The sequence below is a fragment of the Puma concolor genome, chromosome B2, assembly GCF_028749965.1.
Source record: "Puma concolor isolate L17-30 chromosome B2, mPumCon1.1.hap2, whole genome shotgun sequence".
Taxonomy (NCBI): Eukaryota; Metazoa; Chordata; class Mammalia; order Carnivora; family Felidae; genus Puma; species Puma concolor.
This window is the reverse complement of record NC_141671.1, coordinates 12,789,786-12,805,771: the sequence shown is the minus strand read 5'-3', so window position 1 is coordinate 12,805,771 and position 15,986 is coordinate 12,789,786. Positions and strand designations below refer to the sequence as shown.

The following is a 15,986-nucleotide window of genomic DNA, read 5'->3' as shown; positions in this document are numbered from 1 at the left end:
CTTTCCACTGAGCCAGATTCTTAGTGTGGCCTCCAGGGCCCAGTACGGTCCAGTCCTCGTGTTCCAGCCTGCACTCCAGCTTTTCCAGCTTACTTTTAATTCTCTAAAAGCACTTTGCTCTCCTAGGCCTCAGGGCCTTTGCACATGATCTCCTCTTTTCTCCAAGTCACCCTCTTCAGATCACCTTGTATTCTTTTCCCCTTCAGATCTCAGCTCAGCCCTCCTCCTCGCGGAGAAGCCTTTCTGGCCTCCATGGCCAGGTCACTACCTCCTACCACACGCTTTGACAGAAGCACTGTCCCTTTATATACCAGTCAGCTGGGTTTTTTTAAGTTTATTTTATTTATTTTGAGAGAAGGAGAGAGAGAGAGTGTGTGAGCAGGACAGGGGCAGAGAGAGAAGGAGCGAGAGAAAATCCTAAGCAGGCTCCGCGATGTCAGCACAGAGCTTGAACCCACGAACCATGAGATCGTGACCTGAGCCGAAATCACGAGTCGAGCTCAACTCCAACTGAGTCACCCACGTGCTCCTATATGTCACCTTTATAATTTTACTTTTTTTTTTCTAGATTTGTTGATTATTGCTTGTTTCTCCTACCTACTAGTAAGCTCTAGGAAAGGAAAACTGTGTACATTCTTGTCTATCCTTTTATCCTCTGTATTCAACACATGCTTGGCACATTATAGACACTCAGTAGAAATCTGCTGAATGAATAAATGAGAAAAGGAAGGAGGAAGGGAGAGAAAAAGAACATCCCCTTAATAGTGTTTGCTGAATTAATTTGCTGATGGCATTTCAAGACACAGAATGGAAGGCCTGCCTTCCTTTGGACAGCATGCCAGGCTCCTTGTGATCCTCCCCGGCCAGCCGTGTCACACCTCCAGTCACCCTGGCCACTCAGCACTTCTGAACCCTTGTGGCCTCCTGACCTGACCAGCCCTGCCTTGCTCCTGGCTCCTGCCCACACCCTGGTCCCATCTGTCCCCTCTGCACATCATCTTTCTGAACTCATTCTTCAGGTCTCAGAGACAGGACTCCTTTCTGTGAAGACCTCTCTAATACTTTGGGAAGCCGGTGCCCTCTTTCCCCATTTTTCTGCAACACCCTGGACCTTTCCCTATCAAGGCAATGGTCACATTTCCTTGTACTTGTATCTTAAATGAGTCCACTTCTCCCAATACACTGAAAGTCCCTTAAAGGTAAGGGAGGGGTGTTACCTCATCAACCATCTCCAGAGATTAGCACAGCAGCCTATAACACACAGTCTATAAATCAATATTTGTTGAATGAACAAACACACACACACACACACACACACACACACACACATATCTATTATATACGCGTACAAATTTCATATGTGTAAAGCTTCAGAGTTGAATATTTGAAATATATTATTATTATTATCATTATTATTTTAAGGTTTATTTATTTTTGAGAGATAGAGAGAGACAGAGCATGAACAGGGGAGGGGCCAAGAGAGGTGGAGTCAGAATCTCAAGCAGACTCCAGGCTCTGAGCTGTCAGCACAGAGCCCGATGAGGGGCTCGAACTTGCAAATCAGATCATGACTCACGAGATCGTGATCTGAGCCGAAGTTGGATGCTTAACTGACTGAGCCACCCAGGCACCCCTGAAATACATTATTAATATAGTATATTTTAATTATTATTCAATGCCGTGAGACACAATGGTTATCACTTCATCTGTAAAGTGGACATAGGGACACACTCCTGTAACTGAGCAGTTGGGGCAAGTGAATGGAGTAAGTAAAAAGTTGAGCACAGAGCTCAGCATTCTAGAAGCACTCTATAAATATTAATTGCATAATCATTATCACTATCAACATCATCATCAGGGCAACCAAGTTGAATTTACAATCCATGCTTCAAAAGTTAATAGTTTTATTGGCCAACGTTTTGTCCTATTAAAACATTAATTAGCATTAGCATCTCGGCAAGACCATAAAAGTGGCTAAAATTTGCATCTAGCAAGCTAAGGAAAAGGAAGAGTCTTACTATCGCTGAAGGACAAATTATTGTTTTAGTAATCGTCCATGTATGTGTAAGTTACAAAAGCATCAACAGAAAAGAAGTCTTTCTGTACAAAACCCATCTATAAAATCTAAATGATAGAAACAAATATTATCATTCAAATGCTATAAACATTTAGCTGAAATAATTAGAATTGCTTACTGTAAATGATTTCTTTTGCTAAAAAAAAAAAAAAAAAAACAAAAAACCCCAGAGCAAAAACCAAGATAGAGATTCATCCTTTTCTTTTAATTACTGGACAGAGTAATGTGATTTTATAAATTGTATTATGTATTTGCTTGATGAATATGCCATAAAACGTTTGATTTCATAGCAAACACATTTCATGTGTCATTGTGATTTAGAATTGCTGAAATTTAATGAAATAGACTATGCAGAAGAGGGGAAAACAGGCAAGGCAGTTTTTTGCAACAGTTTTTTGGAAAATAAATAATGTGAGGATGAATTGTTTACAAGTGCTACCAGTATATTCTCTTGCATATTGGCCAAATGTAAATAATGAATATTAAAGTATTTTGTATACTGAATGCTCTTTGAGATATAAGGTACTATCATTATTGCATTTTGAGATTTCTATTCTCAGTTCATCTTTATCACTGTGACAAATGATAAAACCCACAGCAAGATAGATTTCTAATTGGGGCTTAACCATCATTTGAAATGTACGAGAGTCACAGAGGGAAAATATTATAAAAATGCTAAATTCTTAACTTCTAATTGTTTTACCACTAGAATACTAATCTGCTTTTAAACTGAGTTATACTTCCATTCATCGGTCATCACCACCGAGCCCTTTAACATAATGCAGATAAGTTGTTCTTTGCAACATAATTAGGATGGAAAGGTAAAACAAACTGAGCAACAAAAAAAAAAGTCTCTATTTACTTAGATAATTTTTTTTTTTTAATTTGAGAGAGAGAGAGAGCAAGCAGGGGAGGGGGCAGAGGGAGAAAGAGAGAGTCTTCATCAAGCTCCATGTTCCACGGAGAGCCCAACGTGGAGCTCAATCCCACAACCCTGGGACCATGACCTGCATTGAAACCAAGAGTTAGATGCTCAACCAACTGAGCCACCAAGGTGCCCCTTTACTTAGACAATTTTTATCTGAACTTACTATTAACTTCATGATCATGATGCTTATGTTCGTGTCATAAAATCCACTGAAATCTTGGAAATTCATAAGGCAAAATTCCTCCCTATTTATTATGCCGGTGCCTCAGTTGGGAATGTCCTTCTCAGTCGTTCAAATGTTACTCTTCCTTTAAGATCTAGCTTGCCATCACCTATCCTGTGACATGCTCCCACACAGACCGTATTTGTCCTGCCATGTAATGTTTTCCTCTCTCAACTGTGAGCTCCTGAGAGTCACTGACCATCTCTCTGCATTTTTTCCTAACAGCCTACACAGTTCTCTCAGTAGATACTGGCTCAATGTGTCAATGAATATACACACTTTGATACTCTTAACACCCTGGCGAAAAGGTCACTAATTGTGATCTAAAGTTAAAGGTTAAAGTAAAAAAAAAAAAAAAAATTTCCATTTTTAGTGAAATGAAACTCTTAGCATTTTCACTTCCAGATGCATCGACATTACATAAATGATGTTGAAACTATTTCAGAAAATAGCCACGCTGCATTCCTGTCTGAAAATTAGTCTGAAAAATATCAAGCCACCCAGGGGCCTCTGGGTGTTCCCATGACAAATGTTCAGTGGGATATTGATTCCACACATTCATTTAATGGAAATCAAGAGTAAGGTTCAACCTCCACAAACCAGCTTGTCACATCTTATTCTGTTCAGCCGCTTAAGAATAAGCTGAAGGTTCTCCAGAGAGGTCTGCTCCCCCCCCCCTCCCCCCAGAACTGGCTAGCACTTCAGCGATGATGTGTCTCAGCAGCAGAGAACCTCGGTCCTCAAGCACAGCTCCGGCTTCCATTTTCCATTTTCATCGTAATTCTTACTCCCACATGGACCAATTTCTCACGTATCCGCGGTTAATGCTGCAAGCCTGAACCTTTGAGCCTGTGACAGTTTGCCTGGCCGCGTAACATATTACATCATCACACACATGCCGAATCCTACCTCTCTAGAAAGGCCACATCCCGCTCGGAAAAAAAAAAAACAGTGGGCAGGAAAAGAACAAGTTTCTCGTAATAACCCATCCAAGCTGATTGTCCACATTTGGAACCATTCGGCACTCTTGGGACAGTAAATGCAGATTTTCCAAGAGGTCACCCAGGCTTACTTGCTGGGTCCGCCTTCCTCCACGCCCCAAGAATTTCTAAGCATTCATTGGAAGAGGAGGAGAGGGGGCTTCTGTGTCCTCTGTCGCATTCCACTTAGTGGTTATTGTCAGCTTTGCTCTATATCCTTGGCCACACAAATGACCCCAGAGGTTTCACTGCGAGACCACACCTTCTAACCACCCCTGTGCGATGTCAAGACACTGGAGACTATAATATGAGACAGGTAGACTGTAGAAGTAATACGAGAAAATTCTGGCTTACGTTATACGTTATCACCTTAACAATATCTGTATTTTTGAAACATAACATGCAACACAGCGACTATAGGTAACACTGCCCTATAGTATATATGAAAGTGGTTAAGAGTAAATCCTGAGTTCTTTTCACAGGTAAAAAAAAATGTGTTTTCTTCTTTCTCTTTATTTTTTTTTTTTCTATATGAGATAATGGATGCTAACTAAACTTATTCTGGTAATCATTTCACGATATATGTAAGTCAGGCTGTAATACTGTATACCCTAAACTTATACAGCACCGTATGTCAATTATAGCTCAATAAAAATGGGGAAAGACGGGGCGCCTGGGTGGCGCAGTCGGTTGGGCGTCCGACTTCAGCCAGGTCACGATCTCGCGGTCCGTGAGTTCGAGCCCCGCGTCGGGCTCTGGGCTGATGGCTCGGAGCCTGGAGCCTGTTTCCGATTCTGTGTCTCCCTCTCTCTCTGCCCCTCCCCCGTTCATGCTCTGTCTCTCTCTGTCCCAAAAATAAATTAAAAAAGTTGAAAAAAAATTTAAAAATAAAAAATAAAAAATGGGGAAAGAATTCAATCCAAAAACTATCTATTTTCATTATGTACAATTTAAAACCTACAAAAGAGTGAATGCAATGTGTATATAATCTATGAAGCATTAACAAAAGAATGTTCATTAGTCTACCGTCCTATGTAAGACGTTGCTGGGATTGCCACATATACCTCTTTGGTATTTCTCTAAGCTCTTCTCCTGCCTCTTCTCCAGGGGTAACCACAACCCTGCATTTTGTATGTATCACTCCCTAAAGTATACACTTTAGTGTTGGCGTTTTATAGTGTATCATACTGTATGCAGCCTTCTGTGGCTAATGTATTTCTATTTTTCCCCACATAAAGCTGTTTCTAATATTTAACTATGGTGTTGCAATTACCTGTGCTTTATACATTTTTACTGGTGTATAGTATTCCCTTGTATGAATGTTTCAATATGGTTCTACTGATGGCTTTTAAAATATTTTAGTTTCTAGTGTTACTTTTAATTTTTCTTTCTATTATAAACAATGAGGTTTCCATTGGAAACAATACACATAAGCCAAGTTTCTCTGGGGATACTTACTGCCTACGAATGGACTGGCTGGGTCACAAGGTTCGTGAACATGCATCTTACATAAGGCTGCCAAACTGTCTTCCCAAATAGGTATGCCAATCTACACTCCTACTAGAGGTGCACATCATCATTGTTTAAACTGTTACATCATATTAAAATCAAGAAGGAGATTTTTTTTAATGTTTTATTATTTATTTTAGAGAGAGAGACAGACAGAGTGCCAGCAGAAGAGGGGCAGAGAGAGAGGGAGACACAGAATCCGAAGCAGGCTCCAGGCTCTGAGCTGTCAGCACAGAGCCTGATGCAGGGCTCGAACCCACGAACCGTGAGATCATAACCTGAGCCAAAGTCTGATGCTCAACCAACTGAGCCACCCAGTTGCCCCTGCTTTTTTTTTTTTTTTTTTTTTTTAAACGCTTATTTACTTTTGAGACAGAGCGAGATAGTGCAGGGGAGGGGCAGAAAGAGAGAGGGACAGAGGATCTGAAGCAGGCTCTGGGCTGAACTCACAAACCAGGAGATCATGACCTGAGCCAAAGTCACATGCTTAACCAACTGAGCCACCCAGGTGCCCCATCCCAACCGTTCAATTCTTAAGCAAGATGGCTGCCAAAGGTGTCAGAGAATGCTTTAGAATAAATACATTAGGTTCCGGGGACCAAAACTGCCCACTTGGAACAGGAAGTCATGTACAAAACTTAAAATACACAAAACTATGGCAAATTGAGAGAATTCCTTATTTCCTTCAATATTAGAGAGGAACAGATAACCAAAACAGATAAAGAAAAGACTTATTAGCCTTTATTTTAGAATAGGAATTTTTTTTTTAAACCTTTGTTCCTAGGTTTTGACAGGTGTAAGCTTAGAGGAAAAGGTTTCTTCCTTCTCCAAAAGACCAAGGTCAGAGCTTGAGGCTTCTGACCCCTTCGGTCCTGGCTCAGAGTATGAACTCCACACCAGCCAGTTCTAGATTTTTCCCTGCAGTATGCCAACACAGCTGGCGGGGTTTGAGCAAGACAACTCCGTGGCAGACACTGAAGTGAATCGCGAGAGGAACTAGTCTACCTTCTGTAACTAACACGAACGGAAGTCTATGAAATAGTCAGCTTTTGGTCAATAGTCTTGTCCATAGTTTCGACTTTCTTCCCCACAGCCATCTGTTATCAGTAGTAGCCACTACCTGAATGTTAAATTATCTTCACCATGTTTCCACGTTCTTTCTCCATTCTGGTTAGCCTCAAAAAGCAAGGAAGGATATGTCTGAGAGCAGGCAGCACGAGGCCTTCAACTATATGGTGGATGTCTCTGAAACATTAGATGTGATAATAAAAGTAAAACAAATAACTACGTGTTATTAGGGCCTGTTAAGTCACCTACTTGAGTTTTGGGGGGTTTGGGGGTTTAGAGGGGTTTTTTGGGTTTTTTTTTGTTTTTTTGTTTTTTGTTTTTTTGTTTTTTTTTTTTTTTTTTTTTTGCCTCTACAGTGATGTCTTTTGCTTCTTATTATATTCTCTCCCTGTTTTAATTAGGTAAGGCCAAGGGGACTTATAGCAATCACACCGGTGGTGCCTTCTCTTTTTAGGCCAATAAGCTGGAACCTGGCCAGGCAGCATTAAAGGAGTGACTCTTTCCTTCTTGGTCAAGAAAGCTCTCCAACTCCCAGTTACTTTCTGCTGCAAGTGTAGTAAACAAAGCAATCCTATTCTGACGTTTAGTATCTGCTGCTGGATGTCCACAAATATGGGGGGGGGGGAGGGGAATGTGTCTGTAACCTCAGGTGAAACTCAGATTATGAGACAACTTTCAAGATGGGCAAACATATTAAAATCACATTTTTTTAAAGATTTTATTTTTAGGTAATCTCTACACCCAGCGTGAGCTTGAACCCACAACCCCAAGGTCAAGAGTCACAGGTTCTACAGACTGAGCCAGCCAGCCACCCCTAAAATTACATTTTAAAGGATCCCTTTGGGGGCACCTAGGTGGCTCAGTCAGTTAAGCAGTGGGTCTTCCCCTCAGGTCATGATCTCACAGTCCATGAGTTCTAGCCCCGCTGGGGCTGCCTGCTGTCAACACAGAGCCTGCTTCAAATCCTCTGTTCCCCCCTCTCTCTCTCTGCCCGTCCCCTGCTCTCTCTCTCTTTCTCTCTCAAAAATAAAATAAACATTAAAAAATAATTATAAAGGGTCCCTTTGTAACACTGATACATAAAGATGCTCTTAAAACGACCATTTTCCACAACTACAAAAAGCTTTCATCTACAATGAGTCTGTATTCCGATGTTATGTTACAAGTGTGTCTGGCTTTTTATTCCGCGACTAGGTTACCTTTTCGGGAAAATGATTGTACTTGGTGGTAAGTGCTTAATGAGGTCCTAATTAGTCCTCCTCCCAAACCCTTCCACTCCTACGGGAAATGAGGTCAGAGCGCAATTCCAGGCCCACAGCATCAGGTGGAGGTTACCACAGCGGCACAAAGGGGAGCCCTTCCCCGAGACCCATCTGCAGCGAGGGCCATGCCCTTCACCGTCAGGCGCGGAGTACAAGAGGGCTAAGCACTGATTACAAGAGCTTTGCAAAGGAGCTGTTCCAACAAGCAGGACCACCCACCCGCTCGCTCGTCTCAGCTCCTCCCCTCCCGGCCTGGCTGCCCCGCCCCGCCCCGCCCCGCCCCGCCCCCTGATTGGCTGGCCGCTCGGCCCCGGCGCACACCTCCGGGGCGCGCGGCGCAGGGCGGGGCCTCGGCGCTCCCTCCCCGGCCGCCCTCCGCCCGCCCCCCGTGCATCCCCGCACCCACACGGGAGCGCCACCGCTCCGGGACGCGAGCCGGCAGCGGCAACGTGGCAGGCTGCCAGCGGCTTGAGCTCCTACTCCTTTCTACAAGAGGCATGGTGAGCAAATTAGAGGTTATAAACACCTCCGGTGGAAGGAGGAAAATTCCTTTGGGCTCAGTAAGGGAACTTCGTCAGCGGCGGGCGTCTCGGGGGTATAAGACGGATGTGCTCACCCACGCCCCTTAGGCCTGCTGGGCATGTAGGGACCGCACCTTCGGCTGGTCACAGTTCCGGCAGCAGGGCAGAAAAATGTTTCCTGGGGAAGAATGGCTCTCGAGGCCCCCTGATGAACAACATGAAGCCGTTTTCGATGTAAGGGAACGCACACTCCTAAATGGAGTGCTGCCGAATCCATCGTGAGCGAGAAGGCTGGGAGTAAAATATTTGGGGTTCCCGATCTCGGTTCAAGTTTTATTAGGAAACCAGAAAAGCACACGTCTCTGGCCAGCACGGCAAAGAGAAGGGAGTTCTCAACTGTGCTGGGTATAGAAGCAAGCAGCCTAGGATTAAGTAAAAGAAGCAGAGTCAATTAAGAATGATGCTTTGATGCATGGAACATAGCTTGTCACACCTTGCAGGGGCTGGTCGCCAGTGTGGGATGGTTTTAAGATCACAGCCCTCCAGCACCTTCCTGATACCTGAAACTCTATCATTAGAATCTTTCCTTTGGCTTAAAGATTCTCTTTCTCTTTAAATTTCAGAATAATATGCTACCTCGGAAGTGAAGTATCCAGATAGTCAAAAAAAGGAACACACACACACACACACACACACACACACACACACACACACACACACAGAAAGGGAACAGGTTTTGAATCAAAGCTGAGTATTAATCTTAGTTTTACCGCTACCAGTTGTGTAACTTCAGGGAAGTTACTTATTAGCTTGACTCCCAAGTTCATCAGCTGTGAAACGAGACAAACACCTGTCTCAGAAAGCTGATGCCAAGCTAAAGTTCAATTGTGTATATAACATGTGGCCCAAACCACACTCATAGCAGACATTGGCCCACTGGTTTTCCTCTCCTTTTGTAAAGAGCAGGTCAGAACAAGGGCGTAAGTGAGAACAACAGGAGGAAGCTGGCTTCTGGACTTGGAAGTGATGAGAAGGTCAGCAGAGATGGAGACGGGGGCAGCAGGGAGCAAAGGGCACCTGGGGCCAGGTAATGGAATCTGTTTCACGAATGTGAGATCGGTTCTGCTGCAGGGCAGATGGTGGCCACAAGGTGACATTTATTTGCAATGCTGACTGGCTGGCGAGAACATGAATTTAGAAGCTGCCTTGCACAAAGAGCCACACCTCACCCCTCCCAGGGCTCTCCCTTGCTTGGTGTCCAGCTGGGGCAATGTGGTGTTGGGGTGCATGTCAACAGTTGTGCTACCACGTCACCTGCAAGAGGGTGGGAGCAGGTGAAACTATGACCAGATGGCAGGCAGGCAAGCCAGGAGAAGATACCAAGTGCAGTTTCCAACTTGCTGAAGCCCAGTGATGGCAGCCAGGTTCCACTGACCCACAGGCCAGGTGAGTGGGGCTGGAGACCTCCCTACTGAGTTACCGAGGACTGGCCCCACCCCAAACTGTGGAGCCGAAGATGGTTTCCTTTTCCGACGCATCAGCACCTTCACACTTAGGGATCCTCCCTTATCTCCCACGGAAGAGCCAGCCATCATTGGCTAGCAAAGCACGAACTAAGCAATTTCACGATCACTCAGGTGAATGAGCCACACAGAGAGGGCGAAAAATGGTAGGAGGGGAGGGGCTCTAGAGCAGGCTGCTGCAGACTGTATTTTCACCATGAGAAGACTTCTGAAACCCAGAAGACCATTAAGCAGAAGGCAGACCCTCTAGAAATTCCCTTCTGTAACTGCTGCCGATAAAAACAAGCTTAACCTGAATAATAAAAAGGGAGGAGGTATTTTTAGTAATAAACAGTAACAGCTAACACAACAGTGACATTATTTAGAAATGTTAATAGGTCAAGACTTCGGCTCTTCTGTTCCCCTCGAAAGGCCTATCTGGAACCCCAGTGGTGGGTACAGCACGGTCTGGAGGCCACACATCTGACAGCGGTCGTTGCTGCAGTGTTACTGGGCTGCGACTTGGGTACTTTTGCTTTTGCAAAATTTCAAAATGCAGAACGGAGAAACGATAATGGTACACGGTAATCATGTACAGGGTTTATTGTGCTTTTTTCTCTTATGCAGTTGCAGTGAATTAAGGGCCGTTGTTTTCTATTTGATAATCAAAATGAACAACCTTGGGATCATTTATTCCATGTATTATCTGTAATAAATGTTTTAAACTCCAGTTGACCTTTCCCTAACCCCCTGGTATAGGGCTTTTTCTTCCTCCTTTATTTATTTTTTTTTTAACATTTATTTATTTTTGAGAAAGAGAGACAGAGCACGAGCAAGGGAGGGGCAGAAATAGAGGGAGACACAGAATCCAAAGCAGGTTCCAGGCTCTGGGCTGTCAGTACAGAGCCTGACGCAAGGCTCAAACCCAGGAACCGTGAGATCGTGACCTGAGCTGAAGTCGATGCTTAAACCACTGAGCCATCCAGGCACCCCTTCTTCCTTCCTATGATGAGCCGTGTGCACAAGGAATGTGACATAATTGTAATACCAGTGTGAGCAAAACCATAAAGGAAGGTGTATAAAAGCATCATACCATGCTTCCCAAAGCCAAGGGAAATGATTTTGGTGTATACACATTGCTGATTATACTCGATCAGTACAGATAATTAAAAGTTGACTATATAATAATATTAAACGGCAGGCACAACTTTTTGAAAATTTCTCCCTGGTATTAGCAATGCAAAAACACCGACTTGAATGTTCAACGCTAATCAAATTCATCTCTTCTTAAGAGCAGTGTATAATAAATGGGTAGCCTAAAAGGAATGCTTTGAACAGAATGCTTCACTATTGTCTGATTATTCTAAATTTAAAACTCCCAACAAAGGAAAGGATTATTCTTCTTGAGGTTCAAGATTCACGAGGATTTGGTAATGAAATTCCTTTAGGAGAGCAAATAAAAAAATTGCTATCTACAAGCTGCCAGTGTTTTATGTCTGTCGTGTTTTTAAATCAAAGTCACCATTCATTCAACAACAAATGTTTGTTTGAATAAATGAATGAAAGAAAAGGGCCTCAAAATACTTCACAAGTGTAATCACCTATAAGTTATGAATCAGGCAGCAACTTTAATCATCCCCAAGAGCACAGGCTGAGACAAGTTAAATGTCAGCTCTCACCAAGCAGGCCAAAGCCAGACCTGGAAACTGAAGCCATGTCCTTTGATTCTTAGAAAATGACCCAGCTGTTAGAGCTTGTTGCTAAGCGGCCTCACTGCAAACTCTCAATTCAATTTGGAATGCACGTTATCTAGGCCAGGTGAGGTAAGATTAAGGAAGCATAACAAAGCCGGGCTTGTTCCAGAAATTATACAGGTAGTCCAAAAAAAAAAAGGGGGGGGGGGTGAAAAGAAAAGAAAAAAAAACCCGATCCAAATGCTAAAACTGAACACATAATTCTTAATGTCTTCACTCTAATGAGGCACAGAGAGCAAACTGCTCAGTGCCAGAATTGATTTTATTCCAAGAGAGGAAGACAACAATGTGCAGGCAGGATGCTGGTAACAGGTAGAACCCAGGGGACTGCCAGTTGATTCTTCTAGCAGCATTGCTAACACCCCGCTGTTTCCATTCTGACCTTCTAACAGGATGCGGGGGCCCCCAACGCTTAAAATCTATTTGTTTCAATAACTCAGAGGAGAAATACAACTAGAAGGTTCTGTCCAAGTGGGAATCTATTTTGCAAGTAGAGAATTCTCATGCGTGTCACAGTGAGAGGCTTCTCGAGTAATGCATGAATCTTCAAGTCTTCAAGTTCCATGCCAAGGAAATGAAAGGAGCTAATATTACCCCCACCCTCAACTATCCTTTGGGAGCTCAGCACAGGCAAAGTAACTCCCTAACGTCTATGCTTCTGATCCCAGAGGAAGGTGAAGCAGAGCTGTGCTGACCCAAATCGGAAAGTAGGTAAAGTTTGTCTACAGGATCTTTCCCCTTTGGTCCCCCTAAGGTGCCTCCCCTGAGGCCCTAGGGGTTTCTGCTCTGTAATTCTTTTCCACCCCTACCCCGTCAGCATTCACACCAGTGAAACACAGTTTCAGTATGAATATACTTCAATCATTGTTTTGCCCTCTGAAAAAATATCTGTCCTTTCAGACTTTTGATTTTTAAACTGAAGAATCAAAAGCTTTACTTTCCTTAAAGTTCCAGCCCGGGCCAGCAGCCAACATTCTGCATTGGGAGACAGATTACAGTAACTCCCTTATTTTTTTTTTAAGGAAAGTTTATTTATTTTGCGAGAGAGAGCGTGTGGGAGCAGAGGGGGGGCAGAGAGACAGGGAGAAAGAATCGCAAGCAGGCTCCGCGCTATGAGTGCAGAGCCGGATGTGGGGCTTGATCTCATGAACGGTGCTGCGATGGTGACCTGACCCTAATCAAGAGCCGGACAGCCGCCCACGTGCCCCATAATTCCCTTATTTGTAAAAGTTTATTTCACTTCATCTTAAGGCCCGCCGTAATGATGGAAATATGATGAAATCACAAGCTGGGGTCATACCCCACTATGACCATGGGTAAACTCTGTGAGACTCAAAGTTATGCATTTGTAAAGCAGGAATTATTACAATATAATGGAATATGATATAATTATGAGATCGTGAGTATAAAGAGGCTGGCACGTTGCTATCTTAGGGAATACACACTACCCTCAGAAAGGACACTGGGGTTCCCAAGTGTACGTGGGTGCCCGGGGCTGACTGAGCCACAGTCAGTTACCCAGAATCACTGGGAACTGTAAGAGCCTGGTTCTCACCAGCTTGTGGCCTCTGCCCCAGAGCCAGGCACCCCCTGAAGGCAGGTCTGGGGTTATTCCTTTTCTCAGCTACCATTCTCCCTGGCTCTTTCCCTGCCTCAGAGCCTGTAAGCCCTTCTCTACAACTCCCCTCCCTGCCGCCTGCCCCCTCCCCTCCCTGTGCCCCCTGGGGGCGCAGCAGCATCCCTCACTGCGCCCCGCCTCTCCCCAGTCCCGCCCTCCGTCCCGTAATAGAATTTTCGCGGCAGAACCTCCCAACAGCCCCACGGTTGAGTTTACCCAGCCTTGAGCCCCTGGCAGTCAAAACAGAATCTAAAACAAATTTCCACAAGGAAAGGCAAGTTTTGAGATGAGCGGGTGACCCAGCAGGGAGAGAGGCCCCACCCCACCATAAATGGGGTGAGCTCACCGAAGCACTAGGCTTGACTCAGGCTTTGTTGGGACCTCTGAGCTGAGTCTCACAAATCAAGTATAAACGCTGTGGCAGAGGTTTACAGAGGCAAGAGAGGGCCTGAGCGCGAGAACGGAATGAGGAGGTTCCTCCAGAACAGTCAGAAGCAAGGGAGGCGTGGGGGCCAAGTGGGGCAAAGGGGCTGCCAGGGAGAGGAAGTTCTGGGGTGAAGGCGAAGTAGCACCCGGGCTGGAGAAGCGATGAGCCCAGGGGGGCTCCCACAGGCAAGATTCACAGCAGGCAGCGTGTAGGGTGCTGGCGGGCAGCACGGCCGTAACATGAGAGACGTGGGTTGGTCCCCATTGGTCCCTGCGTCTGGGTTTTCTCTAGGGTGGCACCAGGAGGCACAATCTCCCCAAAAAGAACAGGACCTGGTGGGAAGGGGCCATGGAAGCTGAACCCACACACCAGGGGTCTGCTTGTCCAGTCCTCTGCTAGGATTAGACTTCATGAAGGGGAGGTTGGTAAAGGCCCTTTAACCAGATCTGAACAATGGGGAGGAGTTGCAGAGGTGTCCTAAGAGCCCCTCAATAAAAAGATAATGGGATAAGGACAATGCTTCACACTTAGGTTCTGGAAGAGGAGGATACAGAGAAGCCCAACTATCAGAGGTGGAACCCCAGACGTCTGCGTGTTATATGTAAATTGCATGCACATGTATGTATCATATTACATTGTATCAGGAGAAAGAAAACCCACTGTTTATAGATCTTAGTAAACAAATCAGTGAAAAATGATTACAAGTCGTTTCCATTGTGTAAAAATTATACAAACTGTAGTCACTTACGTGAACTGCTCCCACTAATAGTCAATTACCATGCAGCACATTATCAGTGAAATGTTATCATGAGCTATGTGTTCCATTAACTCCCTTGTGTACGTCACATTTTATGACAATGCTAACTTCTGTTTTGTATGTTCAGGCTTCTTATTTTCTGGTGCATGTGACTGCAGAATCTGGGCACTAGAAGGGACCTTAGGGAGATCCCTTACTCTCGACCTTTCGTTTCACAGATGTGGAAGCTTGGAGAGGGTACAGCTCTCCCAGAGCCGCAAGAGAACCAGTTTAGAACGAGGCTGGCTGGAGATACAGCTCATGATCTTGGCACTACCTCAGGGCTTCTCCTTACAGCTTAGACAGCACTGAGGGACACAACCCCCTCCCCCTCATTCTGTAGGACCATTTGCTCACAATTCAGGGTTACTGAAGGAGCATGGGAAACAGGTATGATGTTTGGGGAAAGGGGGAAGCTTGGGAATAAAGATGCTGGAACTCTCGGTTAAGGGACTTTGGGAGGACGTGCTCTTTAGAAGAACTCAGTCTTTGTTAAAATCAATAACCAATACAGTGCAGTAGAAAAAAATGTAGGTTATTGGGGCGCCTCGGTGGCTCAGTCAGTTGAGCATCCAACTCTTGATTTCGGCTCTGGTCATGATCTCAGGGTCGTGGGATCAGACCGGTGTTGGGCTCTGCGTGAGTATGAAGCCTGCTTAAGGTGTTTTCCTCTCTCCCTCTGCCCCTCTCCCCTGCTCATGCTCTCTCTCTAAAATTAAAAAAAAGAAAAAGAAAACGTGTAGGTTATCAAGTCAGAGATCCCAGGATGAGCCTCAAAGCCTACTAGCTAGGCGGCCTAGGACAAGTTATAGAAACTTTCCAAGTCTACATTTCCTTAACCATACATAAATGGGCAGGATGATGATACTTAGGCAAATGAGTTGCGACAGGGGATGAAATTATTAAGAACAACTAGCACAATACCTATGCTCAATCAATATTCAATAATCAACCAAGGCCACTAAGAAAGCCCCACCTTTAAACACATGTGGTGGATACCTGGACATGTAAAGTGTTTCCAAGGTCAAGTGTATGTTAGTTCACGGATAACCTTGGAAAGCACATTCCAAAGTGTCAGTGTTACCTTCATGTCCAATCCTGGGGTGGGAAGTCTAAGGGGCCAGGTGAGCCAGGTGTGTTTCCATCTGACATGTCAAAACACATGAAAATACACCCATCTGCCTGATGCAACCATGGTCTATCATTAGGAAATACCGCTCGCTTTACATCAAAATGTGTTCCCAGAAAACAAAGATATCACAGGTCAAGGGGATCTCCATATCATTCCTTCTGGATCTGTAAGGACGGTTCCTCGCTCATT

General features: G+C 44.6%; 1 protein-coding gene and 1 long non-coding RNA gene across 15 annotated transcripts in view; one reads left to right on the top strand and one right to left on the bottom strand.

Annotated features, from left to right (window-relative positions):
* The window catches only part of ATXN1 (ataxin 1), a 416,282-nt gene that overhangs the window by 255,157 nt on the left and 145,139 nt on the right, over positions 1-15,986 (bottom strand). The window lies entirely within an intron of this gene.
* Positions 8,418-11,548, top strand: LOC147580738 (uncharacterized). Its single transcript, XR_015251047.1, has 2 exons — positions 8,418-8,547; positions 9,192-11,548. It is a non-coding gene; the product is annotated as an uncharacterized LOC147580738 (long non-coding RNA).